Source organism: Corylus avellana, chromosome 4, assembly GCF_965113065.1.
Source record: "Corylus avellana chromosome 4, dhCorAvel1.hap1.2, whole genome shotgun sequence".
Classification (NCBI taxonomy): Eukaryota; Viridiplantae; Streptophyta; class Magnoliopsida; order Fagales; family Betulaceae; genus Corylus; species Corylus avellana.
In genome coordinates this window covers 6577467-6590631 of record NC_142493.1, presented here as the reverse complement: position 1 = coordinate 6590631, position 13165 = coordinate 6577467, and the positions used below count along the sequence as shown (strand labels likewise).

General features: G+C 34.6%; 1 pseudogene; it reads right to left on the bottom strand.

Annotated features, from left to right (window-relative positions):
- Window positions 1-5514: 5514 nt before the first annotated feature.
- On the bottom strand, window positions 5515-7611 carry LOC148586202 (L-type lectin-domain containing receptor kinase IX.1 pseudogene; annotated as a pseudogene).
- Between the last annotated feature and the right edge of the window lie 5554 nt (window positions 7612-13165).

Here is a 13165-nt window from a genome sequence, read left to right as displayed (position 1 = left end):
TCTTGAGGTTATGTTGTGCTGCAAGACCACGTCACATAAGCTCTTCGATCAACTACCAATTACCATGACACATTATCTCTTCAACTACCAATTCTACCCGAAAGACCATTACATTAGCCTAGCGCATTAAATATGACAGGAAAAATCACATTTGACATGCATGCACTCATTTTTATTTGAAATAACGAAAATTTCATTCAAGTAAATAAAATAAAATCTACGAACCAACCCAAAAAAACTTAAGACTTCAAAAAAAAAAAAAAAAAAAGTACAAGCCTTCTATGGGATGGATCAGCCACCCTCTAGTTGGGGGGTGTTGCAATGAGAGGTGCCTCAGCCACCCTCGAATCACATGGACCCAATCATGTTTGAAAGTGGCTTACCTACCCCAAAAGGTGGGCCTTCTATGGGATGGATCGGCCACCCTCTAGTTGGGGGGTGTTGCAATGAGAGGTGCCTCAGCCACCCTCGAATCACATGGACCCAATCATGTTTGAAAGTGGCTTACCTACCCCAAAAGGTGGATTGTCCACTTCTAAACCCCTAGCGCATTTGGGTTGGCTCCACCTCTCCAAAACACATGATGGGACTAACCACCAATTTTAATTTATTTGATTTTTTAAAATTTTTAAATTTTGAGGTTTTATATTTTTAAGGGAAACCTCAAACTATAAATCAATTGACAATGTTCTCCATAATGAAAATATCCTTAATAAAACAATACTTTAAAAAAAAAAAAAAAAAAAAAAAAAAATTAATTTATATATATATACACACAAAGTGTGGAATTTTACACATTTTTTCATTTTTTCTTAAATAATTTATTTATTTATTTTATTTTTTTCGAATTTATTAGACGATTTTTGTCTTATCAAAAAAAATTCAAGATTATTTTTGTCTTTTTGCTAGCCTTGGAGCGATATTGTCAATTTTTATAGTTTAAGTGGATATTATCCCAATTGAAAGTTTAATGGAACATTCTCAATTGAGTGGTAGTTTGAGGGCGGTATGTAAACTTTCTCCAATAATTACATGGAAGTTTGAATAGGGAGATCTCGATAGGACCCAATTAAGAGTCCCTTATCAATTATCAATAATTAAGGATGTATATGAGCATCTCTTGTAAAGTATAAATTTTTACTTTACCTACTCATTTTTTTTATATATACTCTAACATATTCTCTGTTTTACTCTTTATTTTCTTTAAATATTATTTTGTGTGAAAAATAGTGAAAGAAAGAGGAGGAGAAAGAGAATAAAAGAAAGAAAGTGAGAGAAAAAAAATAATAAACAAAGTTTATAGTGCAAATAGTGAATAAGCTAATCAGCCTATTTACGATTTACACTCGATGAAAAAAAGTTATGTTACTACTGGAGACGAAAAAACACCCATAATAATTAGATTTGGCTATTATTAGGGATTTAGCTATTCTTTAGCATCTTCAGCATAAGTAGACAAAATAACTATTGAAAAAGTACAAAATTTTAATTTAGCTACTATTTTTATTTTTCGTACACACTCCAACAAATTATTTATTGTATTCTTTATGTTTTAAATATTATTTTGTATGGGAGAGAGTAAAAGAAAGAGGAGGAGAGAGTTAGTAAAAGAAAGAAAGGGAGGGAAAAATAATAATAAACAAAGTTTATAGTGTGAATGGTAAATATGCTAATCAGCCTTACTATTCATACTTGAAAGAAAAACTACAAAACATCTATTTTGGAGAGGAAAAAATGCTAATTATAATAGTCAAGGATTTGTCTATTCTCCTCCAGATGCTCTCAACTAGTACCCTAATATAAATGCTGCTGAGTGACGAAGATGTGACCATATCTTTAAGAAAGGAGGGAAACTATAGTGCTTGAGGTATGTAATTGATCAAGATGAAGGGATATACCCGCACTTTGATGTAATTGGGATTTTGGTATTATTTAAGCTCGACGAGGACACAAATTTTCTATAAATTGAGTTAGAAGAATTTATTAAAATTTCGTAATTCTAACGTTTATTAAGAGAAAATTGTTGTTTTGTATTAGTTTTACCACAAAGTATTTTAATTCCTTTTTTTTTTAATATTATTTTTTAGGTCTTCGAACATGGGCTTTATATATAGCCTTATAATAAGATGGCTTTAGCGGTTGGTTTATGTATTTTGACGAGTTAATTAATATTAAACCTCAATGATTGGTTTTCAATCCCTTTTGCCTCAATTCCTTAATAAAATTTTGATTAGAAAGGAGTTGAGATTCTATTATTGTTTGCTATTAAGAATCCACTACGCGACACTACATCTAAAAGCCACCTAGAAAAAATTGAATATGAACGTCAACAATTTGCCGTATCACCAATTTATTTTCATCTTTGAGAACGAATTGGTGTGTTTAATTAATTAGGTGGACCTTTTCTTGGATCGTGGTCGAAGCATCCTAGGGCTAGGGATGTATGATTTTTCTTGAAAAAAGCCTTATTCGGTTTGTGTATGATTTTGGGTTGTATGGATTGGATTGTTCTTGTGATTTTTGGTGATATATATATATATATTTTAAATCAAATATATTTCGGTTGTTCTTCACTACATGGTCACAGAAGCATTATTATCGGGCTCTTGTAGAAATTTGTGGAGCTCTTAAAGCCATTATATTAGCCTTTTATTCCAAGCACAATCATATGTCTTTTATCCTTTACCGGGGTTGAGAAATAAATGACAAGCCTAGTCCGACCAAAGTTTACCCAGCTTGGCATATTGAAATTGAAATACAATGAAATATTGCTCGATTTGATAACTTGAAGCAGCCCACATTGTTCAGATTCTTCTTGTAGGTAAAGATTTACCAATCTCATTCATGGTATAAACTATGTTTTCATCCTTTACCTCTCATTTCATTTAAATATTTTCTGTGTTGGGCCTTACCTATTAAAAAAGAATCTGAGCCTAAACGTGATGACAAGTAGGAGTGTAAACGAGCTGAGCTTGGGTGAGCTTTGCCTGTCCCAGCTTGGCTCATTTAAGTTTTAGTCGAGCTCGAGCTCGAGCCGAGCTCAGACACGAGCCTAACAATTGTGTTCAAGCTCGGCTCGCCAAAGAGTTATCTTTGCTCGAGCTTGACTCGCTAGCTCGCATATTCAGCGACTTGAGCTGGCTTGATAAACTCAAACTTTTATTTTTCTTCTATAAAATTTAAATTTTAAGCCACAGCTCAAAAAGCTGGCTCGCCAAAGAGTTATCCTTGCTCGAGCTCGGCTCGCTACCGAGCTTGCATATTTAGCGAACCGAGCTGGCTCGATAAACTCAAACTTTTATTTTTCTTATATAAATTTTAAATTTTAAGTCACAGCTCAAAAAGCTAGCTTGCCCAAGCTATTAGCTTAGGCAAGCTCCAACTTAGTGAGCCAAAAGGCTCAACAAGCATTGTGAAGTGTGAAGGTGGGACCCCTCACAAGCAATGCTCCACATGAGCCTCAATTTTAGTTTTAATGTTATTCTTCTTGTGAGGGGTATGCCCTTTTATAGATAACTGAAAGTGGGATCTTTTGCTTCCTTATCGATTTGGGATGGATGAGCTTCAGTTCTTTCACTTTTTTTACATTCTCATAAATTCTGCTTCACAACTCTCTCTCTCTCTCCCTCCGTGGACCCACTGGACCGTGGCAATTGTAGTATGCTTATTTCTTTTACTTGTTTCCTCTATTCCATCCTTCCCAGGCGTTCCAATCTGCAGCAAATCAAACAAAAGAATATGCGTTGATGTAAGGTATATCTCAAAGAATATCTAGATATGAATATGGTTCAAGAAGGAAAATGGGAAGTGTGCAGTATGAATTAATGTGAAAAACAAAAAACAAAAAATTGAGCCTTGGGGCTTTTCTTCTTCTTTTTTTCTTGTAGCAAAAATGAATTAATGTGAAAAAAATCAGAATGTTTGGTATGAAAAGATTAAAAAAAAAAAACATTGTTTTATAATGAGAGCCCACAAGTTTTTTTATCAAATGGAGACCACAAAGTCTTTTTTTTTTTCCTCGTGTTATTTGACAAATTAGAGCTTAGAAAAATTTGTCATTTGTCTTATATAAACTAGGAATAATTCTAAAAGTATCTTTTGCCTCTTTCTTGTTTCCCTTCAAAAACAATTGTATAGAATATATAATTGTAGTTACTTGAAATTATGAAGAACAACAATAAACATAATAATTATTTTTTGGATCATTATCATTATTTATATGAATATGATCATATGATTTGGTTAAATCATATTAAATTAAATTGTTATCTAAGGGTAATACTCAAACTCCTAATGATCTAATGGTGACACTTCAATTATTACCCATTATCTTGGTTTATATGAATATGATCATATTATCTCATTAAATCATATCATATTAAACTATCATCTAATGGTAATTCTCAAACTCATATGAGCAAAAACTCCTAATGATCTAACGGTGATACTTCAAGTTATATGATCAAAACTCTTAGATTCACATGATAATACTTAGACAATGTGACCATACCAATATACCATATTGATATTATGATTAAGCATATGATTATTCAAATGATTCAAAGGTTATTGTATCTAAGTAAGACCATTGTTATTTGTTACTTAAGTTATAATTAATATAGATACACACAAGGCTCAATCACCTTTTTTTCTTCTTCTTATGTTTTTTAAATGACAATGTCAAACGCCTTTATGTCACACACACACTAATAGTCTACCATCATATTACATATAGTATTATTTATTTATTTAGTTAATATATTAAAATGTTAATGCTTAACACGAGTCAAGTATAAACTATCTAATGATAATATTTTTATTAAATGACACAATAACTTGTACCATATGATAAAATAATTAATAATAATATCAATTATTTCTTATTATTTACTCTATATATATATATAGATACACACACACATATGCATAAATAACAAAAAACAAAGGTATTTGTTACTTATTAACAAAATATACGAGCCCAGCCTAATAAACGATGCGAACCTTATACGAGCTTGCTCACGAGTTGCTCACAAGCTTAGCCAAGTCGAGCCGAGCTTACTTCGTTTAATATTTGAGTTAGGATTCATGTTCACGAAACGGTTCATTTAATATTCGAGTTGAGCCCGAGCTCGCTCACGAGCGGCTTGCTCTCTTAACACCCCTAACGACAAGTGATGATTTAAAAATGGTCTTACTAACTATTGTATAGTTTAATTGTATCTTTCTATAAAATTTATACTATAATGATGTTCAATCCATTACGGTTGCAATTGGGACTATTAGATTGTTTATACACATGAATGGTTTGTACAAAAAGTCATATTTAAGGTAGAAGCAAAAACACATGTAAACCATGTACACTCAACCGTAAACAAAGTACACTATTAACCATTTTGAGCATTGGGTATACAAAAAATGTAAAATGAAACACGAAGAACGAAAAAGAATGTAGAAGAAAACTTGAACACCTAATTAATTAATAAGAATCCCAAATTAAGTGTACTTCTGACTAATTTAACTCGTATGCAAAAGCGATGCGGATGGAGAAGCCGTAGAGGATGAGGTAGATACAGAGGAATTGGTGTAACTATTGCTTGTATATTGATTATGTCCTCCTTCATGCTGAGTAGCAACATGGGGCATCGAAAGTTACTTTGCATGTCTATTCATTGTAGCAGAAAAATGTGGTGGCCCTGGTATATTTGATGGAAGAACAGGCAATGGAGCCTCAAAATTGAGAACATGAATTGTTTGCCTTATCGAAGGCCTAAGATTGCGATCAGGGTGAGCGCACCAAAGCCCAACAATCATCAATCGCTCCATTTGCTGCTCATCAAATTCTCCACCTAACTTTGGGTCTACTGCTTCAAGTATCTTACCTATTCCATAGAGCTCCCAAACCCACTCCACCATAACTACTTGATTTTCAGGGGCGTTGAGCTTGATTGGTTTTCTTCCACAAGCAATCTCCAGAGCGACAATTCCGAAACTATAGACATCTGACTCCTTGCTAGCCTTTCCGGTTGTAACACATTCTGGAGCCATGTAACCCATGGTGCCAGCCAAAACAGTGGTTTGTGACCCTTTTAGGTGGTCGACAAGCCTAGCTAGTCCAAAATCCCCAAGTTTGGTATTAAAGTTTGGATCAAGCATAATGTTGCTCGATTTTATATCCCTATGCACCACGCATTGCTCCCATTCTTCATGCAAGTAAAGCAATGCCAATGCCAATCCTTGAGCAACGTTGTACCTCATTGCCCATATCAATAAGTTTTCTTCTCTAAAAAGATGTGAATTTAGGCTTCCATTGGGCATGAACTCATAAACAAGTAAGAGTTCTCCTCTTTCATGGCACCAACCAATAAGCTGAACCAAATTCTTATGTCTTAATCGACTAATAATTTTTACTTCTGATGCGTACTCCTTTATTCCCTGTTTAGACCCTTTTGACACCCTCTTAACAGCAACAAAGGTGTTTGAGTCCCTTAAAAATCCTTTAAAAACCCCACCAAATCCACCTTGACCTAGCTTCTCTTCATCATTGAAATTATTGGTGGCACGAGCCAATTCATTAAATAAGAACCTCTTTGGTCCTATTCCCTTTTGAAATTCTTCATCCATGCACCTATCAAGGGCAAGTTCCTCATCTGTGCGCCTCCTATTCCTCTTCTTCCACAAGCCCAAAAGAATTAAAGCCAACCCACCAACCAAAAAAGGTCCACCGACACCCAACCCGATGGCTAATCCTAAGTTGATCTTTTTCCTTTGGTTGGTTACAACATCTTTCAAACTTGAACTAAAATCCCATGTGTGAACTGTATAGATTGCAGAAGAACCTCCTGTTGCGGCTGAGAATCCAAAAGTTACCCATTCAGGTAGGCGATCTCTCAAATCAATAATATAATAAAGGGATTGCCATTCAGTAGCATTGTTTATGAGACCAGTGAAGAGAACACTCAAATTATGAGAAATAGAATTATAACTAATCCGAGCTTCATTAATTCTCCCCTCAATAATAGAATAATTACCCCCCCGCCATGACACATTAGCTACAGATAACGTAGAGTTTATATCAATACCTACATGTTCGCCAGGCGGATCCCATGAGTCACTGTTTGGAAAGATGTCAAACTCCACCGCAACAAAATGGTTGTTCGTCGAATTTGTTGGGCTGTCATCGTTAGTGAGACCAAAAGCGCCACCTTCATTGACATCAGGAGGAATTATTGAACCATTAGGTGCTAGGAAGAAGGCAAGCCCATCTCCATAATTACTTTTCCCTTGAGAATCGATGACAAAGGTAAAATTTGTAGTGAAATCTGTGAGATTGCTGGATGCCTTGTCCCACAGGTGCATAGGACTAGAATACGTGGCTCGACCTACAACATTTGTTATGGCCTTGTTGCCGGTGAGTTGGATGACTTGATCTTTGGGGAAAGCTCTCTCATATTTTATACGGGTGTCACCGGAAGTGAAATTGGGGAAGCGGAAGTTTAAAGCACTTGTAAATGGGCTTGGTTCTGAGAAGAAGCTGGTGATGATTAAAAGATAAAAGAGGATTAGGGGCTTTGGAAATGGGAAATGTTTGATTTTGAACATGTAAAAAGCCATGAGTATTGGAACAATTGGAAGCTGGGAGGTTGGGTCTGATAAGAAATTGCAGATTGAAGTATGAAGAGCTAAAAACAGATGATTATATATAATCAGGTTTGAAAATAGGCTGAAACGGTCAAGTCGTAGATTACGTATATATGCAGTCCGGCGGAGTGCGTGTGAGAAAGTCCTCCATGACAATTCAAAAAGATAAATGTCAAATTGAATGTTTCAGAATGTGTAGATGGTAGGTAATGAAATCGTCAAAATAATGCAAAGGGCTCATTAATCTTCCTGAAGACTTGAGAAGCCATGCATTTGTGTACAGTACTTTATCTCGATGGTAGATTGAGCAAAATTTACCCACATAGCTGTATAAGGATTATTGCAAGGCAGGATTATGTATAATGTGTCATATACACATAAAATAAAACTCTGAAAAAATCTAAATGGGCCTTTCACAACATAGCTCTTCAATAAATAAGCCTGAGTAAAGTTCATATATCTCATTCAAACTACCACCCAATTGACAATATCTCTCCTAAACTTTTAATTGTGATAATATCCTCCAAACTATCAAAACATTGCCAATGACTCAATGTCCCCCCAATGACGAAACTACCCTTAGTAGTTTTTTTTTTTTTTTTAAAAAAAAAAACAAATACTAAAACTTCTAGAAAAAACCTAAAACTAATAAAATAAAATAAATAAATCCAAGGAGTGGCCTGATTTTTTTTTAAAAAAAAAATTCCCCTTTATAAGAAAAAAAAATCGATTGTTTTAATAAAAATTGAAAATGTTCGTTTTTTATAAATTTTTTTAAATAAAAAATTTTGTTTTCAAAAAATTTTGTTAAAACATAATTTTAAAAAAATATATATATTTTTTTTTAAAAAAAAAATTTCTGTTTCAAAAAAAAATTAAAAATTTTCGTTTATAAAAAATCATTTTTTTTTAATTAAAATTTTTCTTGTAAAAAAATATTAATTTTTTTTAGATTCAAATTTTTGTTTTTAACTTCTTTTTCTTTTCTTTTTTTTCAAATTTATAAGCGTATTTTTGTCTTATTGAGAAACTTATAGGGGTATTTTTATCTTTTTGCCAGCCTTCGGAGACATTGACAATGTTTTGGTAATTTAGGTGGATATTATCACAATTAAAAGTTTGAGGAAGACATTATCAATTGGATGGTAGTTTGAGGGGAGTATCTCAACCTTCCCCAATAAGTTTTTTGATTTTTTGAGCCCAAACTTACAAGCTCCTTGGCTAGCCATCAAATATTCCAATAAAAAATAATAAATAATCCCCCTAAAAAAATCTTAAATGAAGTGGCCGCTCAAAACATGACACGTTTTAGCTAAATTTATAGGTTATTTAGGTGCTTTATTGTTTGGATATGAGCGGGTGATTAGATGAAAGCAAATACCACGTCCCTTTAAAATGAGGCTTAAGTTAGGGTGGACAGATTAACAGTTTACCACCTACCAACTACTTACCGATTGCAACAGAACCGTCATTGACTTTTGGCGATCGATACCCAGAATAAAAAAAATGTTCCGATATCAGTTCAGTTTGGTAGGCGATAAAAAAAAAAATTTCGGTTAAGCGATCATTAAATAACTTAGCCGCTCAAAACATGACACGTTTTAGCTAAATTTATAGGTTATTTAGGTGCTTTATCGTTTGGATATGAGCGGGTGATTAGATGAAAGCAAATACCACGTCCCTTTAAAATGAGGCTTAAGTTAGGGTGGACAGATTAACAGTTTACCACCTACCAACTACTTACCGATTGCAACAGAACCGTCACTGACTTTTGGCGATCGATACCCAGAATAAAAAAAATGTTCCGATATCAGTTCAGTTTGGTAGGCGATAAAAAAAAAAAAAATTCGGTTAAGCGATCATTAAATAACTTAGCCGACCACTTATTAACTGACTAACCAATTAACCAAAAAAGTCGAAAGTATTCATTTTTAGTATGAAGTCGGTTAATTTTCACCGGTTTTCACGAATCGGTTGGCAAAAATGCCCCTACCAGTACCCACCCCGACCCCTAGGCTTAAGGAAGGTCAAAAATACCAAACTAACGGTTATTATGCGGTATAGTTAAGATTTTCAATAACTGCTAACTAGCGGTTATTTTAAAACTCTTAACCGCTTAAGGTAGAGCAGATGCGGCTGTTGCGGGTGGCAGTCAAATGCAATAATCGCTAACCACAACTGCTTGTACACCTCTAATAATTGGTATGGGGTATAAATAATTGATAACAACCATTTGATTTAATGAGATATAAATTTTTCATATTAAATATTGTAATGCCATGTAGTGCCCCGGGTAATTACTAGGTTGAGATTAGCTTAGTCGAAGAATTAGCAAGAGTTCTTGGTTCCTTAGGAGCCATTTGGAGAAGTTTTTGGGGGTGTTTTAACACTGACCAAACATTCGCCAAAAAGACCGCCGAACATTCGCTACCTAAACCAAGAAACCGCTGGGTAAAACAGTATACCAAACATTCGCTAAGGGACCACACCGAATGTTTGTTGACCAAACTTTGAGCCGTTGGGTAATGATCAGAATTATGCCTGCAACCCTAAAACACTATACACACAGTACACCAAACATTTAGCCATGGACCACCAAACATTCATTGCACTGCAGACTGTCATAGCAGCATCCTCAGCTTTTCTAAACCTATAAATACCCCCCCTCACGCCCTTTTAATCTGCCTTCTGAGCCCTAGATAAACTCTACTTGAGTGTTGGTGAGTTTGAAAGAAGGAGGAGAGCTTTTCTTGGAGGTCTTGCTCAAGAGAGGTAACCTTCTTGTTCTAACTAGTGTTATACTTAGTTAATATTCTGTTTAGACAGTATTCCATAAGTTTGGTTGTTGTTTTTGAAGTTGTATTGTCATTCTAGGTTTTAATCTCGATTCTAGCTTGATTTAGCGTTTCGTTATTGATTAGCATATTTTATTTTGCATGGTGATGTTATTTTGAGCTACAGTATGTTAGAAACCTTTCTTGTAGCTTTAGAACCTGTTAAGATATGATCAGAAGCTAGTTTGGTTAAGATGCGTTTTCTGCCCAACAAGAGAATGTTCGCTGGCCAGTCAAAACCTCTGTTTTTTATGTTTTAGGGCTAGGGTTCGTTTTAGCTCTAGGACTAATAATAGGCATTTCACATATTTTAGGAGTATAGACCGATCGAAGTTATTTTTGGAAGGATAATACAACTTGAGTGAGTACAAACTCACATGGATGCTTGCCGTTATTTTTTCGTATTGCACGATTATTTTGTGTACCAAACATACATTTTTACAACTCTCATAAAATACATTTTGATATGCTATGAACTCTACTTTTTGAAAATATGTTGCTTAAACAAGAAAATGAATATGGTCAGATTTGTAATAGCATACATGTGAAAGACAGATAAGACTAATTGTATCGTATGACATGGTATACCGATACGTGGAGGATAACAGTCTTGAGCTTACTATACATGTTAATTCTATGGTCAAAAGTGTGAGTGTGTTATACGGATCTTCGATCCAATGGTTGTTTCATGATCAGGGTAGCCATGATTGGTAGGTCATTACAAGACGTACATTATTAATAGTGTGAGCTACCCAAGGTTAGATTCGGTCGGCTATTAGGGTTATGAATGGTAGCATATAGTGGTCGAGGGCATCGGCATTGTGTTACAAGTCTCTTGGTACAGTGCCAACTTTGCAGAGAATAGGTAATACCTTGGGTAGACCACACAGTTTGAACTATCACTCGATTCTCATAATTACAACATATATTATAGTTATACTGCATCCATGAATAATTGTCATGTCACAATGATGCATAAATTTATCAACAACTGAGTTCATCATTCAAATGGCATAAGCATTGTGTCCATTTTTACTCACTAAGTTGTCGGACTTACCCTTGTATTCTTTTTCCTCACATTATGAAAATATATGTTGTCATAGCTAGTTTAGCGGATGATGGATTCAGGGAGCCAATAAGTGGTGGCAAAGGACTTGATTCAAGTCATTTTTGAGAATTTGGACCTGATATAGCTCAAATCCCTATGGGATGCTAAAAGAACTACCTGGCAAGAGTTGATCGGGATTGTGATTATGTTATCTTCGGTTAAGCTTAGGTGTTGATGCTATTTCAAAACAACCACTAGAAGTCTGTATTATTATTTTGATGATCGGTCTCTAACTCATATATTTAGAGATCTAGTTATGTCATGATGTTTTATTATTATTATGGTTTAAATTTATTGCTATCTTTGTCCATTAGTTACAAGTCTTCCACTGTAGTCTCTCTTCGGAGAGGATGAGATCCCTAAGTCTTGTTCTGAGAGGAATAAGGTTAGAAGGCGAATTATGAAGTTAATTACCAGTTAATTAATGTTCACGGGGCGTTACATGCCATCATCTTACTCCATCCCATTGGGCTAACATGGTAATGCCTATCAGTGCTTAGATCAGCTGTTGTTAATAATAATAATACAAAATAATAATAATAATAATAATAATAATAATAAATAAATAAATAAAAATTCAAGGGCTTATGAGCATTACAAGTTTGCCTAGTAGAATGAAAATAGGATGGGGGTATAGCTTTGAGCCTTTTGGCATTTCTCTAATAAATTTCGTAACAAATAAATTTATGAAAATCATTGATTTTTATTAAAAAAATTCATCAACACTTGTTATTAAAATAAATCAATACGTAAATTGGGGAGAAGTGGGGGAGAACTCATATGGCCGGGAACATTCCCTTACATTTATCTTTTATTAAAAGTAGTAGACATATATACTAGAAGTAGAGCAAAGTGATCATTGAACAGCAAAATGAAGTTCTTGAATAAATTTATAGGAATTTTAATTTTGATTCAAGGTGTCACTCGTGTAACCATTTAGGGTAGTGGTTCAGTGGCCCAAAGAAATTTCAAAAGTAGTTAAGTACACACTAAGGCATTGGGACTTAACGGAGCGCCTATAATTCTCATCTTCTGCGACTCTAACGAGTTGCTTGAAGGTTAGGCCATCATTAATATATATGAGAACTCTTCCGCAATATGCCTTGAATACCTCGAACGTCAATACGCTGTCGGCCGTTCTCTTTTAATTTTCCCCCTTCTAGAATGATTGAGATGCGTGGCTCGACCATGAAAGCTTGATTAACGAATTTTGTAAAGGATTTACAGCAAATCTCTAAAGTCTCCAATTTTGACAAAAGCTTGAACATGAAACAGCAAATCTGCAGAATGCATTGAACAGGTCGTGGATTTCAGAAGCATCATGCGAAGGTGTGAGAATGAGACTTTTGGGAGTTGAAGTTGAATAATGTAAGGACTTTGACTTTGGGTAGATGTTTGTCCAGGGACATAACGACCGTCAACAATGTCTCTTATATAATCCTCCTATATTCAAATACAGAGAATGTGAGAGAGAATGAACTGTTGTGACATATTACCTTCACAAACAACCAAGCCATTGCGGAATCGTGCCGGAGAAGGATGTCCTAAGAACATAATGTCCTAAGAACAAAGTCGCCGCTAATAG